We start from the raw sequence: 17,043 nt of genomic DNA on the forward strand, positions 1-17,043 counted from the left end.
TGCACATGCAGAGTGTTTCTCTGGGTGTTGCTGCATGCATGGCCCCAGCTCTCTTCAGAAACACCCCCGTTGTTGGTGATGCAATTCTGCCTCTGTTTTGTGTATTTTTGCATTTGGGGAGTTTGCATCCTGGGAAAAAACAGTGTACCTGCAGTCACAGAGATGCCTGTGCTGCTCCCCTGGAACAGCATGGGTCTTGCCTCTCGAGGTTAAAGCCAGCCCAGGTAGCACAGGGAAGGGCTGCAGCGGGCAGTGAACACAGAGCAGGGCGTCCTGCTCTTGCAGCCCTTTTTGTGACAACATTTTGATCGAGGGCCTCATTAAGGCCTTTAACTGGGGATCACGAGCATAAAACGACAGGTTTCTGAGAATGTGGGAAACGCAGGCGGTGCATTTCCACAACAGGCAGCCCCCTTCAGCTGACGTCCCTGGGCTTGATCCAGCCCCCCCCGCAGCACCCACAGGCGCCCTGCTGCCCCGAGGACCCACTGCAAACCCTGCCAGGGTCTCGGCGGTGTGAATAATCCAAAAACACCCCGGGGAGAAGAGCAGCACCGGTAGGAAAAGCCCCAGCTGCTGGTGCCAGGTGCCCACGTGTTTCTCTCCTTTTTTTTTTTAGCAGCGGAAAGGTGGGGAGAGCAAGGCCCTGCTTCGGAGGAGAGGCTCCGAAACTTGTCCTCTGTGGAGACACGGAGGCAAAGAAGTTATTTGTTTAAGTCATGGGAATCTTTTTTTTTTTTTTTTTTTTCCTCCCTGAAACTGCCTCAGGGCTTTTGAACCTCTAGGGCTTGCAGTTCTAAGTGCAACAATTAAAAGTTTGGGATCTTCAGTGAGCTCTGCATAGCTGTTTTTCTTCTTTCATAGTTCCGTCATACCTTTTAATTAATTCCCTTTAATTGCTTTTAATTTCCTTTCCTCCTTACTTCTCCCTCAGTATAACTAGCACTGTCATCCTTTTAGTTTGCCTTTCAAGTTGGAGGCTCTGTGTTTGATTTCGCTTCACCCACGTCGTGTCTTGCAGCTATTTAATTCCTGGAAAGCTTCAGCTCCAGCGATTAAAATCTAAGTGGATTCAGAGAACCTAAAAGGATCGCATGCTTCATGGCTTTCTCTTTATTAACATGAGAGGGAAACAAAGCCTAATAAAAGATCCATCCTGCCTGGACAAGGGCCACTTTCCATCACTTGTACTTCTGTGGTACCGTCACGGTGTGGATGTTCTTAGTCACCGGTAACAAGATAAAGAGCATCCTGCTATCTAGTGCTGGCGGGCTTCTGAGAGGGGCTGCTGGGATGACACACGGCCCTGCCTTGCTCTGATCTGATCCCAAATGCTCGGCAGGGCTCACAGGTGCTTTTTGTGGGCAGCCTGTACCCCAGTTCTCCCTTCTTTTAGGGTCGCAGGGCTGGGGCAGGGCCTGTGGGCTGGCAGGGAGGGAGGCAGGGCACTGCTTTCAACCAGCCTGTTATTAAAATTTTGACATTTGTCTCCAATAGCTCTCGTTCTTAATGTGCCTGAAAGGGCATGGCACATTCTGATGGAGGTACTTTCCAGCCCAGTCAAAAATAAAAGCAAGTAAAACTGCTGACAGCCACCCAGAAGGGTCCTAGAAACTTGGACCCAGCCCCCAGCAGGTGGACACCAGCGGAGCAGTGTGGGGCCTGGTCAGTGTGCTCTGTCTGAAGAGCTGGCTCTGGGATGGGGATCCTATGTTTAAGTTTTCTACACCCTCTCTTCTCGAGTGGAATCACTATTGCTTTATCTGATCTACCCTTGTTTCCTGCTCCTCCATTCGTAGTGGTGTTTAAACACAGCACAGCCCAAACCTCGCAGGCCTTCAGGCCTTCAGGCCCTCCTTGGCAGCTTTCCTCCCAGCTGCTGAAGGAGTGCTGCCATTAATTGCCTCCAAGGACTGCAGGGGTGAGAGAGGGACATGCTGAGCACTGGGCTGTGCTGGTGTCCCACATTGGGCTGTGCCGTGTCTGTGAAGCCCCCGAGGAGTTAACACTGGGGCTGTGGTGGAGGGGAGGGTCCTGGTGGGCAGGGCAGGCTTGTGGATCAGCGCTTTGGGGGCTGGGGGAGGAAATTATTTGGGCTAATCTAGGTGCTAGAGCGGAAAGAAAGAGCTGAGTTTGGGTGGAAAGTATGATAGCAGAGCGAGCGGCGCGAGGAACACAGCCCTGGGGCTTACGGGTGCCAAGAAGAGAGGCACTACGAGCAAACAGACCTCCTGCCACCAAAAGGACTGACTCACGCTGCCGAGGAAGCTCGGTGTGGGTTATTGCTGTCCTGCTACCAGCCTGAATCGCAATGCCAGCAGTAGAGCAGCCGTCCCCAAATCAGAAGCCCATTTCGGTGGGTGAGACTAGTGAGGGGGGCAGGTGGGAGATGCTTGGTGCCGGGCTGGAAGCTGCAGGGTGTGTTTTTGGAGCTCAAAGCATGCAGGAGCTGGTTAATTTGGCTGCTGAGATCCCTTCTGTAGGGTGGTGCAGGGCTGTTTAGGGGACCCCCGGTAGGCTGCCCATCACTGACAAGGAGGAAGGGTTATGGCATGTACTGCCCCGTCCAGATGGGACCCAGGGTGGCCAGGAATTGGTGGCAGCTGGGTTAGGCCCCAGGCTGTCCTGCCCCTGGTTTGGGATCCCTGAAGCAGCCTCAAGGAGCAGACAGTCACCGAGAGGTGGTGTTCTGCTGCGAGCTGAGGGCTCTGCCCCTTTACATCCATCAGTGAATGATGCCGGGGGGAGCAAACCTCCCGAGGTGCTGGGGTGTCAGTGAAGCACATTGCTGGTCCTGAGCACAGCACCGTCCTCTCAGGACACCAGGGATTGTGCACCTTCACAGCATCCAGCATCCTCCACCACTCCCCAGTGTGTGCTGAGGGGATGCACATCCCCCGAGTGGCACTTCTGTCCCCAAAACAGCCTCCAGAGGAAAGTTTTGGGGAGGCACAGCAACCAAGGTGGACCCGTGGCTGCTTGTGCATGAGGCAGGGCGCTTTGTGCTCCCGGCAGGATCAGGATCTTGACCGTGCATCCCTTGGCACGCCGCTTCGATTCCTCCTGCTCCATCTCAATCACCCGAGGGCCGCGGGTTGCCAAGGCCTCCCCGTTGCTATAGCGAGGCGAGACAGGGCCGAGCGCTGCCTTCCTCCACCACCCCGCTTCTCCTAATCGCACCTGAAGCCACGGATATCACCAAAATTAATATTTCACGGCCTCAGAAAAAAAAATAAAATAAATTTAATTATCAAGGCATTTTCCCGTTGAATCAACTTAAGAGTCTCTCTGGCTGGAACGAGTTTGCAGCGCTAACTGCGAAGTTAAAATATTTATCTTCATAAACGTGTCACCCGAGCCGTGCTCTTCCTCTCGGGGTAATTAGCGCGAGGCACGTTGGCCCAATCAGCAAGGTGCCTGGGAGACACGGATTTGCCTCTCGCTTCTGGGCGTGGTGAGGAGATGATTTATTAAACGGATTGGAGAGCCGTGAATCTGGCCAGACCTCTGAGCAAAACCGCGGCGGAAAGGAAAAAAAAAAAAAAAAAACAAGAAGGAAAAAAAAAAAGCAAGCTGAGGCGTTTGCAGGCAGGGTTGTTTCAGCAGAGTCGGTCGCTGACTTTGAGGCATCCTCCGCCGAAGCTGTCTGGACCCAGGGAGCACCCAGCTGCGGGAGGCAGTCCTGGTTTTAATTTGGTACACCCAGGGACTTGGGTCGCTTTAATAAGGATTCAGGTGAGATACTGCCCGAATGCAGGCGTGTGGCTTTGTGGGGAGGCATGCTTCCCCTCCGCCTCTCTTCTTGGGGTTAAAATGCTATTTTTGAGGCTGTGAAGTTTAACCCTGTACGGCCTGGTACTGAACATGCCCTAGAGAGGAACCTGTGCAATCTGGGTGTGCGTGGGATGGAGGGAAGGCTGAGGCGGTGTGATTTGGGATGTGAGGCTGTGTTTGGTGTGTATTTTGTGGGCTGGGACAGCTCTGGAAGCAGAGCACGTACCCTCCAACCAACGCTTCGCTCCCGGGTACCCCAGGCCCTGGAGGATGCTCATCCCCTGGGAGTGCCAGACACGGTGCTGTGGGGTCACTTCCCAAAGCTTGTGCCTTCGCTGGGAGTGTCCGTGTCCTGCAGAGCTTTCTGCTCTTGAGATTGGGAACATGTGCAAGGGCAGAGCTACGGATGGCCCTGTGCTGTGGGAGAAGGGCACCAGGTCCACGGCTGGTGGCAGCAGCAGCCTGATGAAGATTTTTTTCAGCTGAGGGCCTGTCTCTGGGTTTTTCTCTCCAAAGTCCCCTTCTGCTGCTTGGGCTCATCAGCCACTTGTGCCACCCTCCCAAGAGATGACCTGGTCTGAGCAAGGTCTCTGCAGTGTCTTGCCCCTCAGGCATCACGTAGGGCTCTCCACTTACTGCAGCTTGCCTAAGTTGGAGCAGGGTTTGCAGAAGAGGTGTCTGATGTTGGGCAGATCTCAGGTTAATACCAGAAAGGGGAAATCCAAGCGATGCTGCTCGTGGCCTGGGGAAGGTCTGGTGCCACATCCTTTGAACGGATAAATGTGCTCTTAAGGGTTGAGATGCGTTATTTTTTTCTCTCTCCCCTCCAGCAGAGAACCTCAGTTTTCAGTGAAAATTCTGAAAACCGGTCTCCTGAGCAGTCTTGCAAGTGGGCTGTTGTCAGAGATCTGGTTTTCGGTATGCAGCCAGTCCTTCGGGGAGGTTTTCTGGCCTCTCCCTCTCGGTCCTGCAGCTGGCGCTCGCTGCTGCCGGCGCTGGTCTCCGACTCGCCTTCCCCAGCTGTGAGATGGAGCTGCACTCCCCCAGATGTGCCGAGGCGTACAGCTGGAGGGCTTCTCAGAAGAGCTTTCCCTTCATTTATTTCCAGGATTTGCTCTAGCAAATGCTGCTCGCCCTCAATTCCCCGGTCTGTGGCTGCTCTGTTAAAGCAAGCTCAGTCCCTGGTGCTCTCCGTGCTCCCACCACTGCTCGTCTCCTCGCTGCTCTTCTCTCCTGGTCGGGCCGGGGAGCACCTCCTGGTGCTCTCCACAAGTTTTTTGTTAGCTCTGCCATGACTTAATCTGATCATCATTCCGTGGCGATGGCTAAATGGCACGGAGCGTGCTCAGCGCTAATCACTTACAGGAGATGTACGGAAAGGTTACATCCTGTTGGTAAATGCCGTGCCCTCTGCGGTTCAATCAGGGCTGGTATTTATGCGATCGTGCTCCCCCGTGCCGGCTGGGTGCTGCTCCTCCCGGGGAAATCCGGGTATGTTGGTGGCAGCAGGATCTGACCCCTATTTCTGGGAAGTTTTGGTAGCTTCTTCCCTGCCCTTTTCCTGCAGCCGGTTTCCAGGGCTGCCTCTCGGGCTGCAGCTGTCACAACAAACATCCTTGGATTAAAACAGCACAGAGGCAGCACAGCAGCTCTCACTGCACCGTGGTGTGGTCAGGGAGCAAAGCACGGCCTGGTGCTGGCATCGTGGTTAGTGCCCCAGGTAGGTGGGAGGATCTGGTCCATCCTGGCCCAGAAAGTTGTTTTTGGCTCAAATCCTGCTTCTTTTTATTGGGAAACGCAGGAAAGGAGAGGCATCCTCCCTGGATGCTCACACAGGGGCTGAGGAGCACAGGGGGAACCCAGGAAGCTCGTTAGGGCAAACGAGCTCGCTGCCTTGCCTGTCCCTGGGGCAGCCCGAAGGGATCTGTTACAGCTGTGTCCCTGGTGTCATCTGCGGGGCTTTTGTGCTCTTACCAGAATTTGGCCAATTTTGTCACCAAGTGCATGCACTGGGCAGCAGCCTGACCTCAGCCCCGGAGCTCCGAGTTATCCAAAGCCCAGATTTCACAGAGGAATTGTGAGCCTTGAGACTCGCATCAACCCAGCTGTGTATTTCGTAGTCCTCTACAGCCGGTGTTCAGAGGCTGCTTCCCGTGACTCAGAGGATAACTAGCACTTGTCTGTGCTCACCTGGCCTCCTCGCTAAAAATGAGCAGGGAGCAGTTCGGCGGGTTGTTTCCTCTGAAGATGACTTCTATTTCGGTCCGGTTTCGCCTCTGATTATGTGCCGTCAAACCTCAGAAATTCCTAGCTGCCTGTCCGCTGTCTAATTATATATATATATGTATATTTAAGAAATGGGAGAGAAAAGGATGGTAGCCCTCTTTCAGTGGAAACGCAGAAATACAAATACAGGGGCAGGTGAATTGTGAAGGACTCCTTTCAGGGGTGAGACGTGTGCCCGGATAGCAGTGCAGACCTGGTGAGAAGCACTGCTTTTGGCAGCAAGAATTTGAGGCTGTGTGGCAGGCACATGAAAACACACAGCCAGAGCTAAACAGACCTCCTGTGGGTCATCTGTTGTGCCGTGTTTTGCTAGGAATGCAGTTTTCTTAAGAGGAGGACCATCTTTCTCTATGTTTAAGGCCTGCCAGGCTGTAATTATTGTCGTAATTTCAGGGATATTGCCCCTTTTGTGGTGCCCAAGTGGGAAGCCGTGAACTCAGCCTGTGGGGTTTAGGGTTGGCTTGGATTTACACCCAGGCAGGAGCGCGGGGATCACCTCTCGGTGCTGTATGAAGCAAGGGGATGGTTGTGTCAGCCCACGAGCAGCCAGCTCTGCAGGGTGACAGCAGAGGGACACGGGGACGGGGCTGCAGTGTGGGATGAAATGATGGGAAATAATTGGGAAAAAATATTGGGAAATAATGGGAAAAAAGCGTGGTGTCGTTTTTTACTGTGTCGTGGCAAATCCCTGTGCTTGCCACAGCGCAAGTCAGCTTGGGGAACGAGGTGAGGTGATGGCAAAAAATGATCTTTTTGACCAAAATTCCTCCCAGGTGGTGGGGTACCCCCAGGGGACACCTGGGTGCTTCCCAGCTCTGCCACAACCTGCCTGGGTGAACACGGCAGGTCACTGCAGGCCTTGTGTCTCCACTGAGAATCGCCTCTTGGCTTTTCCAGGGCAGGGACTGTCTTTTATGCTAAAGTAAACCAGCAGCAGCTTGCCCAGCATGACGATAAATGCCATCTCGGCTGTGTCGCTGGACTCCTCTGTAATATAGATGGTGAATTGTAATGACCATGGCAAAGTGTAGCCGAAGCTAAAAGCCAGTAGGCTGCGAGTTGTTGTGGTTCTTAAGATCTTTCAGCCCCTTAAGGGAGGAAACATCAGAAGGTCTGCACTGAAGCGGCCCTGGTTTGCACAAAGTATCCAAACTTTCAGATTGCTGTCTCGTAAAACTCACGCAAAATGTATGCAAACTTCAAAATAACAGATGTCTTAGATTTCCCTCTTTCTTCTCAAATATAAGGGGCGCTGAAGTTTGTTGTTTTGACCTTTGCGAATTTTATAGGAGGCAGTGACGAATTTACATGGGTGGGATGATCATCTGGAAGGAAGGAGGTCAGTGAAAGAGGCTTTTTGGAAGGGAAAAAAAAAAAAAGAGACGGGGAGCATTAGGCTGCTGTAATGCAATTAGCCCAAGCTGTAGCTCATCCATCCCTCCAGGACGGGCTAACATCACTGCCCACCATCCACCCAGCTGGCAGCGGGTGGGAACAGCTCCAGGAGGAGATCTGGGGTGGTTGGATGGGGCAGGGTAAAGGAGGAGCACGCAGCTCGGCCCCATCTGCCAGGAGGCTGGGCTGAACGCTGTGGCTGTGTTAATTTCTGGTAATGAGGAATAAGGAAGGAGATCCAGCTGCTGAGGGGTGGGTTGGTGTTGCGGAGCAGGAGGGGCTGGGATTCGTACGCAGTGACTCAGATCTGAGAGGCAGAGAGGGTTTATTCTCCCTTCCCAAATCTCATGGGGTCTCTGCAGTGGCCAAGAGGGCAGGCTCGGAGTGAGACCTGTGACTGCTGTGCCAGCAGTTCAGCTCTGACACGGTTTTGCAGCTTGGCTCCATCACTGGGACCGAGATACTTGAAGCTACTTCCAGCCTGGCTTTGTTGGGCACCTAAATAAGAGCAGGAAGCCCTGTGGTCCTTGGAGCAGGACAGCCCTTGCAGGTGGAGTTCATCGCATTGATCTGCTCCTTGGGTTCCTGGTCTTCTTCTTGGCTGTGGGAGGGAGATGATGCTTTCCTCCCAAGCTTTGGGAAGCACCTGGTAAAGCACAGCTATGACAGCTTGGAGCTTCTCAGCAAAAAAAAAATAAAAAAAAAAATAGGGGAATTTGTCTTCTAACCCTTGTAGAGAATGTCTCTGCCCCTAGCATGGGATATTTACCTCCTTGGCAGTGAGTTTCAGCTCTGCAGCCTGTGTGATGACAGCCACCTGCTCTCTGAAGACGCCCAGGACCTGACCAGAAGAGGCTGCAGCATGGGATGTCTTGCAAATCTCGTGAACACACACGCAGGCTGCATTCAGGAGGCCGGGGCAGGGATCTGTGAAGCCGACTGACACCTGGCACTTTGCTCCTCTGCAGCAGGCTGGGAGGTGAGCCTGGTCTCACAGTGCCCTAGCATTTATTTAGCTGCGTTTCAGCTCGGGGCAGCTGTTCTCTTGCAGAGAGCAGGCAGCGTGGCCAGGATGTGCCCTGGCGTGGGGTCCTGAGCAGCCCTGAGCACAGCACATCCTCCTTGCTCTGTCCTTGTCTTCACCATGGCAGGCTGTGCTTCTTCCGTGCTCCTGGACACCAGGGCTGCAGCAGCCTGCAGAAAACAGCCCGGCAGTCCTTTGAGCTCAGAGCTGTCTGACATTGGAATGACAAAAGGGAAAGCCCTGGTGTTGGTGTGCAAGGCTCCCACCGCAGCCCTGCTGCAGCCCCAAGCTCGCCGTGCTCTCGCTGGGGTCCCCAGGAGGGCACCGCAGGCACATCTGAGCAAGTTGCTGGCCAAAATATTTGCTTTTTTTTTTTTTTTTTTTTTTCCTAAAGCCCTCCTCCCTTCCCCTTCAAATCCTTCCTCTGCTCTCCATTTTCCCCGCCAAGATCCTCTTTCCTTCTTCCCACCAGCACTCGCTCCCTGTCAGGCTGCACGTTTCGATGCTCGAGACAGACATGAACCTTATCAGGGGTCCAGGCACCTCCATTTCAAAACGCCTGCGGGGCCTGCGATCACTTCTCTGATGTCCAAAAAGGCTTTTTTTCACAGCCATGAACCGTGCTGGGGTGCTGAAAGCAGGCTGGTGCCCTCCCTGCCATCGATGCGTTTCCCCAGCCTGTGCTCCCGGCCCCGAGCAGCCCGGGTTTATGCCAGGTTACGAGGGAGCAGACTGCAGAGCCCTGGCTCTCTCCTCCGCTCGCATTTCATAGGGTGTAAGTCATCCTCGCCAGGCAGCAGCCCTCATTTTGCCCTCATTTACAAGGGTGCAGCTGGGCTCAGCGTTGCTGGGAGCGTCACCCATGCACGGTAATGGAAGAGCAGTCAGGGTTTTTAATCACTTATTCCGAGCGTAATTCCCAGACCGTTCTGAGTCACGTCAAGAGCTGCAAAACAAGGCGTCTAGCATCCCTCCTTCACACTGGTGATGTAGAGCTGTCCCTGCCGTGCCTCGCCCTGCCCCGTGCACCGGGGCCCTGGCTCTGCACCCAGGGAAAGCGAGGTGTGCAGCGTGCTGCCTGGCAGGGGGGAGAAATGCCAGGGAAAAACGGAGCAGCACGAGCACCTGGCTGAGCCCAAGGCCGATTTGCAGCGATGAGAGTGAGTATGGATCCTAAAAACCGTCTGGGTATGGACATCAGGTGTCGCTTCCACTTGGCTCAGGGTCGTGTGGCAGCTCTGGGGCATGATGGAGAACACAAGCCAGCAAGGAAAGCAACCAGGTCAGGGGAGGTGTTGTGTTGTAGGGGGTTGCTTTGGAAGCTGTGGTTCAGGAGGCACTGCACGCTCCCCGTGAAGGGCAGCAAGTGCTGATATATGGCCATCAGAAGAGGAAGAGGGAAGCAATTAAGCTGTGCTGTCCGCACAGCCGTGCACCCTCCAGCTGATCAGTGCACGGGGGAAAAAAGCCTTTCCTGGCTGTGCTGTGCTCTCTGCACGGTGTAGGGCTCTTGTACAAAGCTCCCGAGGGCACCGTGCCCTGCAGCTTGGGCTCGGGGCTGCGGCTGCGTGCAGCTTTAGCTGTGCAAGTGGGAAACGAGACGGTGGAAGCGGGAGGAAGGGTGCAGGTCTTGCAGCCAGCCCCCAGGGATTTTACAGCCGAGGCTCTCCTTGCCTCTCTTTGAGTTTGAAGGGAAAACAGAACGGCTTCCAAGATAACCTGGGATTTCAGGCTGGAGCAGACTGTTACAGGCATCCTGCTCCAGGGCTGTCCCCAGGAAGGGGGAATGTGACTGCTGAGAGCAATGAGGCACCGGGGCCAGCCCTGAATCCATTCCTGCAGAGCTTACTTCAGCCCGTCAGGCTGGGATTCGGTGGTCCTCAGCGAGCTGTGCACCAGAGGAGGTTGGGTTACACCTCATCACTGCTGACCCGCCTGGGAGACGAGGCTCTTTTATTTTACTTTATTTTATTTTGGTATTAAAGACATCCTTTAAAGAAATGTCAGCTCGCAGGCTGTCACTTTTATGATTAAAAAAAATTACGGCCACTTGCCTGGGGTGTATTTGAGAATGGCAAGGAAGAGACTATTTTAGATTAGTGAGGGCTTAATTAATTTTCATTATTTGCGTAACAGTGTCCTCTAATTAATAGCTAATGGGCAGTCTCTGAATTAATGCTGGAGTGGGGTCTCCAGTGATGCCATTAGAGAAGGGTTTTTTATTGGTAGGAACTGAAGCTTTGCTGATTCTTTCTAGTAAATGTAGCAACCAAAAGACCAAAGGGTGTCTGGGGCAGCGGCAGGCATTTTTAGGGGAAAAAAAATCAGCTTTCCTAAATCCTGCTGCCCACTCGTGCGTGCAGTGGGGCAGGACTGGGCTTATCCTTGATCCAAAAGGGGGAAGAAGGAGGCAGCAGAGCAGGGGCTGGCCGGGGACAACGCCTTGCTAACCACAGGGTTGGTCCTCAAGTGCAGCCAGCGTCGTCTTCGAGCCTTTTTCTGGGCTGCTGCTGCTGGCACAGGCCAGCCACGAAGCTGCCCTTACGTTTTAATCTGTCTGAAGTAGCTTGTAAAGTAGTTGCTTGTCTCGTGGCCGTGTCATTTTCCCCCCTGGCTCTTCCCCGTAAAAATCTAGCATGCTGTCATTTCGCGTGTCTGTTCTTGAGCTGGCAGATATCTTACTGCTGGTCTGGAGGCATACAAACGGTGCTTGTCTCAGATGTGTGCTGGAGGGTGATATCTCACTCTCAGTATCTTTCTTTGGCTCTGTCTCTGCTTCTCTCTCCTTTTTTCTATGCTGTGGTTATGCCAGTGTTTGTGATAACAACAGGATTGGATCGCATCGAATTGCATCGAATACACGGCTTGGCTTAAAGCAGAGAAAACCAGGTGATAAATTCTGGAGTGGGAACAAGATAGAGGCTAACCCCTCTGCTGGCAAAGGCAGCTTCAGCTGCGTTTGTTGTACAAATACATCCTGGCAGTAGCTGGACCACAGATCAGGCTCAGGGAGAGAGATGCTGTGCAAAAAGCAATCAGCATCCCGAGGAGCTCGCCTTGTCAAGGTGAGACAGGCAAACGGTGCAGGTGTAGGAAGGGGAAAGACAAAGCACAGAGGCAGGATAACTGCTCCTAGGTCTTCTTCCCCATCTACCCTGTAAGTGCTTTCACCCATTTTCCAACGAACCCCTGTGAGATGCCGTGTGCTGTGAGCTCCCTCCGACTGTGCTTTGAGTTCCCCCGGGTATTTCAGGGAGCCAAGGGTGCCTGTTGTTACGCCAGAGCTGGATGCTTAGGATGGCTCGTGATCAAGCAGCAGCACCCATTACACCTGAGGATCTGCAGCTTGCTAACTTTCTTTGAATAGGACAAACCTGATGTTTTGAGTGGTGGTTATAGGCTCTGACAAAGGGGAAGCTTCGTTCTGACAGGCAGCAGCTATTTGAGAAATAAACGGCCAAAAAAAAGCAGGTCACAGAAGTCGAAATGTACATTTTTGTTGCATGTGCAGTTCTGAACAGTAACTCCTCACCAATGGCAGCTCTTCAAAGAGGAGGCACAATTTGGCTAAAATTGCTCAAATGAGGTAATAAAATTATACTCCTGTGCAAGGCCCCATTATTCGCAAAACACATTTGTTTGGATGCAAATTACTGCAGACCTTTCACTGATACAGTGGGGAAAAGAGAGAGTTTTCATGAGCTTTGCATCAGTACCACAATGTGGCTGCTGAGCGGATTAATACTAATGCAGCAGCCAAATGCTCTATTAGAGCCCATTTGTTCTCTATTATGCTCTGCGGACTGCCGCTCTCTGGATGAAATCTTGACAGAGCTCATCAGATCCTGCTTACAAGAAAGTCCATTTAAATAATACCTTCAGCCTCAAAAAGGGCTCGCAGCGCACGTGCCCGGCGCCCCCTCCCAGAGCCTTGAGCTGGATGCGGTGACCGGACACGGTGCTGTCCCTTCAGCCAGCTGCTGCTGCTCCTTTGTGGGATGTTTCCGAAAACAGCAAAGTATCAGCGTGAGAAAACGTCCGAGCAGGAGGATGCAGAGAGCACCCACCTGAAATGATAAGGAGCTTCTCCCTGAGTATGGCAATTAGGAAAGTTGCCAGCCCTGATGATCCACAAGGCCAGCTCTCGTTCCTGCAGAAAACAAAATTTAATTAGCACGAGTGCATGGGACCTCCGTTCCACGTCTTGCTTCAGAGACCAAATATGCACCGAGCCTTGCAGGTGCCACCTCGGTGCCTTGGTTCAGTGCTAACCTGCACTGCTGTGCTCAAGCGCTGTGCTTTCTGCACCCTGTTGGGTTTCAGGTTGGGTTTCTTGTTGAAGAAAAGCCCAAACCTGGCTTTGCACTGAGAGGTTCTCAGTTTAGGAGTCCAGAGAAAAGGAGCAGCTCCCTTAGGACAATAGTAACGCCCTGCTGCCAGGAGCTGTGTATTTCCCATGAAGTTGCTTTTTTATTTGTTGTTCATACTTTAGCGGGTGAAGAGCCAACTTGCTTTCATTTAGTGCAGGATGTTGACAGAGCTTCAGGAATAGGAATTTAAAAATCCACAGAAGGGCACGGATTTAAATGCAGAAATGTGTGGAGCGCAAAGAAAAGGCTGAATGCAAAGAGGCTTGTTCTGCTGCTGTCCCTAACCTCAGAAGGTGAAGAGGTAAAGGGACCCAGAGAAAGGATAACAGGAGAGAAAAGCAAAATATAGATCTGCCTTCTTCTATTGCAGTAATTCTTCCTGCAGCTGTCTCATAAAAGCACCGCTGTTTTGTCTTGCTCTGTGTTTCCTGCCTCCCGTGACCGTGCCGGGGTCCCTGCTTTTATATGGTGGACAATGGCGATGCCGCTGGCATTGAGCCGCCTCCTGAGCGGGTCTGCACCTCACGTGGATTCACGTTAAATAAAAACGGCTTGGCTCGCTCAGGGAGAGAATCAAAAGAAGGAGCCGAGCCTCCAGCCTACAGGCCCCGTGCTGTGCACGCAGGCGTATGAACGTGTCAGTTTTTCTTTGGTGTTCGGTTCCGCACAGACCTCTCGCTGGAGAAGTCGGTGTCTCAGATCTCCCGTAGCCCTCTTTGGGGTCTCCACGTAGGGGGCGAGGATTTGAGCTGGAGCCCTAGAAACCCAAGGGAGTGTGAGTCTGTGGTCTGTTGTGTACAGGTCTTTGCGTTGTCATCAGTGCGAGGTGCTTTCGACCTGAGCAAGGCAGGGTGTTAAAAACAGGAAAAACAAATCTGCAGTGCTGTCACAGGCTCCGTAAAATGAGGATAATGCATTGCCAGCCCTAGGTGACCATACACGTGGAGTTCCTGCCATCGGAAAGACCTTGCTGATGGCACTTTGGGACAGGTTATCCTCTCCTGGGCTGACTCACTGCACAGCCCTTTGCTCCACCAGCCTCCCCAGGGAGCTCATGCCAGGATGGTGACAGCTGAAAGCCCAATGCTCTGATTTTCCCTTTTGCCACTATCTATACAAGCGGGCTTGAAAACAGCACCATATCTTCTAGAAACACGGCTGTGGAGATCTCCAGCCCACCAGAGAGCTCAAATTCGTGTAGAGCCTTGCAGCTGGCCGGGGGATCCTGCTGGCTACCATGCTGAGCATCCCCTGCAAGCTTGGGTGTGACCACTGCTGTGTCCCCAAAACCCTTCACCAAGGCCTTTGGCTGCTGCATGTCCCTATCAGCAGGAGTATTACTCATCTGAAGAGCAGTTGCGAGACAATACCCTTGGTTGTCATTGCTGGCTGTTCTTGTCGTGCCTCCAAAGCCTTGCAAATCAGTCACGGCTTGACATGGTCGCCTGTGTATATGAGGAGAGATCTACTGAGAAATTGTTTTTATTATATGTTAGTGCTAGCAAATAAATAATGTTCCCTCTATATGGGGAGATAGAAGGCATGGGGAGATAGTTTTCGCCCATGCCTTCGTATCTGGTGATTAATAATAACCATTAATCCCCATGAATGACAGCAGTATATTTTGAGCGAAGCACATGTTAAAATAATTTGAGAGAATGTTGTCAGGTCATAGGCTAACCGATCCTCTTCGTATAATATTTTCATAAGGTATAAATATTTCTCAGCCTGAGATGATGGCTGGAGATCCAGTGTAAAGAACGAACAAAGATGGATCATAAACAGGGGCATTGGTGGGGTCCCAGCATCACAGCCCGAACCAAAACCAAGCTGAACTTCCAGCACAAATTCACTCCAAAAGCTGGATACTGGAAAGACAGAACTATTCATAAGCTTAAGCTGAATTTGGCAGCGAGATACGTTCAAAATCCCTAGGGAGAGTTAATTTATTTTTAATGTCCAGGCATTACATTTGAAATGTCAAAATGAAATGTGTCATTTTGGAAATGCCAAAACATTTCTTTTTGACATCTTCTCAATGAAGCTTTTCAACTTTTTGTTTTGAAATGGCAGTTTTCAGTTAGAATGAGGAAAGGTTAAACAACATGGTTAAGTGACTTGAAAGTGAACAAAGACATCGCGTTTTGATTTAAAGAAAATGTGGAGGGGTAGCAAATTTTTGTTGTTAGTTGTTCTTTTATATACAGCTGAACCCCTTTACCTTTCCCCGAAATCTGTTTCCAATTGACCCGAGCTATTTTAACTCCTACTTTGAGCACAAAGAGGAAATGTCACAAGATTAAAAAAATCATTATTCTCCCTCTTCTAGCTCCTGGAGGGCCCTCGTTTGGAAATGGTAAAAAACAGTGATTGAAAACCTGAAAAGGAATACTCAGAAAATACTCAGAACAGCCTTTCAATATCTGGTGATCCTAAATACAGTATTTTTTGGCGGGGTAAATGCAGAAAATTTAAGCGAGTGCTTCACATTTTCCACCTCTGGATGCCTGTGCCCTTGCTGTGCGTACTGCAAGGGTAAAGCCCTGTGCGTGGTGCCCCTGTGGTGGTGGTGGGAGCACCATCCCTCACCTGCTCCTGCTCACAGCATGCCCACGGGCTCGGATCTCATCTGCCTCCTTCCCAGTGAGCTGAGGGTGTCCCATCCAGAGGGATGGGCAGTTTTGGGGAGGAAGGAACAAACAACAACGTCCCCCAACCTGATATATTTATATAGCTAAGAGTGTTGTGCAGAAATGACTCTGCTGCTGAATTTCAAAACCAGAGCATGAAATCCTCTGCACTTTTTCTCCCCCCTCTCTAAGCCATCCTCTGGAAATCTGTGTCAGGGATGCAATTCTCTGTCCCGGGATCCATCACTCCGGCGAGGTGGAGAGGAGGTGGCGGTGGCGAAACGCTGGGGGGCTTCTTACAGGGGCTCACCGCAGCGGAGGCACCGAGGATGTCATAAAGCGAGGGTGGATACATTCACTTCATTCACCCTAATTAACAGGCAAAGCTTCAAAATGCGTCCCAAGAGCACGTCGGGGGAGGAGGAGGGCCGGACAGCCCGCTCAGATGGCTGGAGGATCCCCACGGCCACCGGCGGCGCGGAGCTGTCAGCGCCGTGGTGAGCGGGACGGAGCTCGGAAACCCCCGGGTGAACATTTCGCACGGCGTGGCTCTGTAGCTGTCATCCAGCGCCGAGGTTGGGGAATAGCCATGTGCGTGGTGATGGCAGCATCCCCACGGCTTTTGTTCCTCTAATTGCTAACAGGCAGGCGTTGCTGCTTGCGACACAGCCCCGCGGTGTAGGGGCTGCGCTACCTGCGGGACGGGGGCTTTGGTCTCCTGCCTCCAGCCGTCCCCTTGAGCTGCAGGAAAGCTTTGTGGCACCTCCAGGGGAACAGAGGCGTTTGTTGGGTGCTGTTGGATGTCCCATCTGATGAGAGTTGTGAAATGCAAACCTGTGCATAGCTTTGGGACAGCCTCCGGGAAGGCTCGGGCTGCAGTGGTCGCTCCGGAGCGGCCTCAGCCCCGGTGGGGTGCCTGTGCAGTTCTGCATTTAATCAGGTGAGGTCAAGCTAAAAACGAAATGTGAAGCCAGTTCGCTAGAGTTTGTAGTTTCCCTTTGCCAATTACGTTCTCCTGACTTGCTTCAGCCTTTGCAGCACGCTCAGCTCGGGAGGATTTGTGCACTTGCGAGACAGACTTAGCTAGATTTTGTAAAGCTCATTTAACGGTGAGGCTGAGACAGGGAAACACCACCAAACATTTCCTTGGTTATCCCGACGTGTTGGTGTAGCAGGGCGCTCAGATGGTTGCCCATCTGTGGGGAAACATGCCTTTTGTTGCTCATACCCAGAAAAGGGTTTACAGTAAATAGCTGTGCCTGGAGCAGGCAGCTCGGAGCTCTCCTTGCTGAAGGGCCCATCTCAAGGTTTGGTCTAGGTTCACACATCAAAATAAAGCAGATCTTCACCGCTATTCCTCTTTCCCTTGGACTGCCCTGGCCCTAATTCTGCAGACAGGATGAACTGTCCCCTTGGGGTTACAGAGGATGCTTGTGCCCCGGTGTGCCCAGGTGTTTGACCAAGGCTTGTGGGCAGCTGCAGGTGGAGCTGTGGCAACCTCAAATGTCATCTGTGGGGACAGCATCACGGCTGTCAGCCTGGGCACGGGCACAGCCCGCAGCTC

The 17,043-nt window shown here is 52.4% G+C and overlaps 1 protein-coding gene across 4 annotated transcripts in view; it reads left to right on the top strand.

Moving 5' to 3' along the window:
* Positions 1 to 17,043, top strand: part of ZBTB7C (zinc finger and BTB domain containing 7C) — a 133,783-nt gene that overhangs the window by 13,297 nt on the left and 103,443 nt on the right. For 2 of the 4 annotated variants that reach the window (XM_072031185.1, XM_072031187.1), the window contains exon 1: positions 3,575 to 3,735. The exons of the other annotated variants lie outside the window; for them this stretch is intronic. The gene's annotated coding sequence lies outside the window, so the exon portion shown is untranslated. Of the gene's footprint in view, positions 1 to 3,574; positions 3,736 to 17,043 lie in introns of those variants that run through there. 4 annotated transcript variants of the gene reach the window in all.

Source organism: Anas platyrhynchos, chromosome Z (assembly GCF_047663525.1).
Source record: "Anas platyrhynchos isolate ZD024472 breed Pekin duck chromosome Z, IASCAAS_PekinDuck_T2T, whole genome shotgun sequence".
Taxonomy (NCBI): domain Eukaryota; kingdom Metazoa; phylum Chordata; class Aves; order Anseriformes; family Anatidae; genus Anas; species Anas platyrhynchos.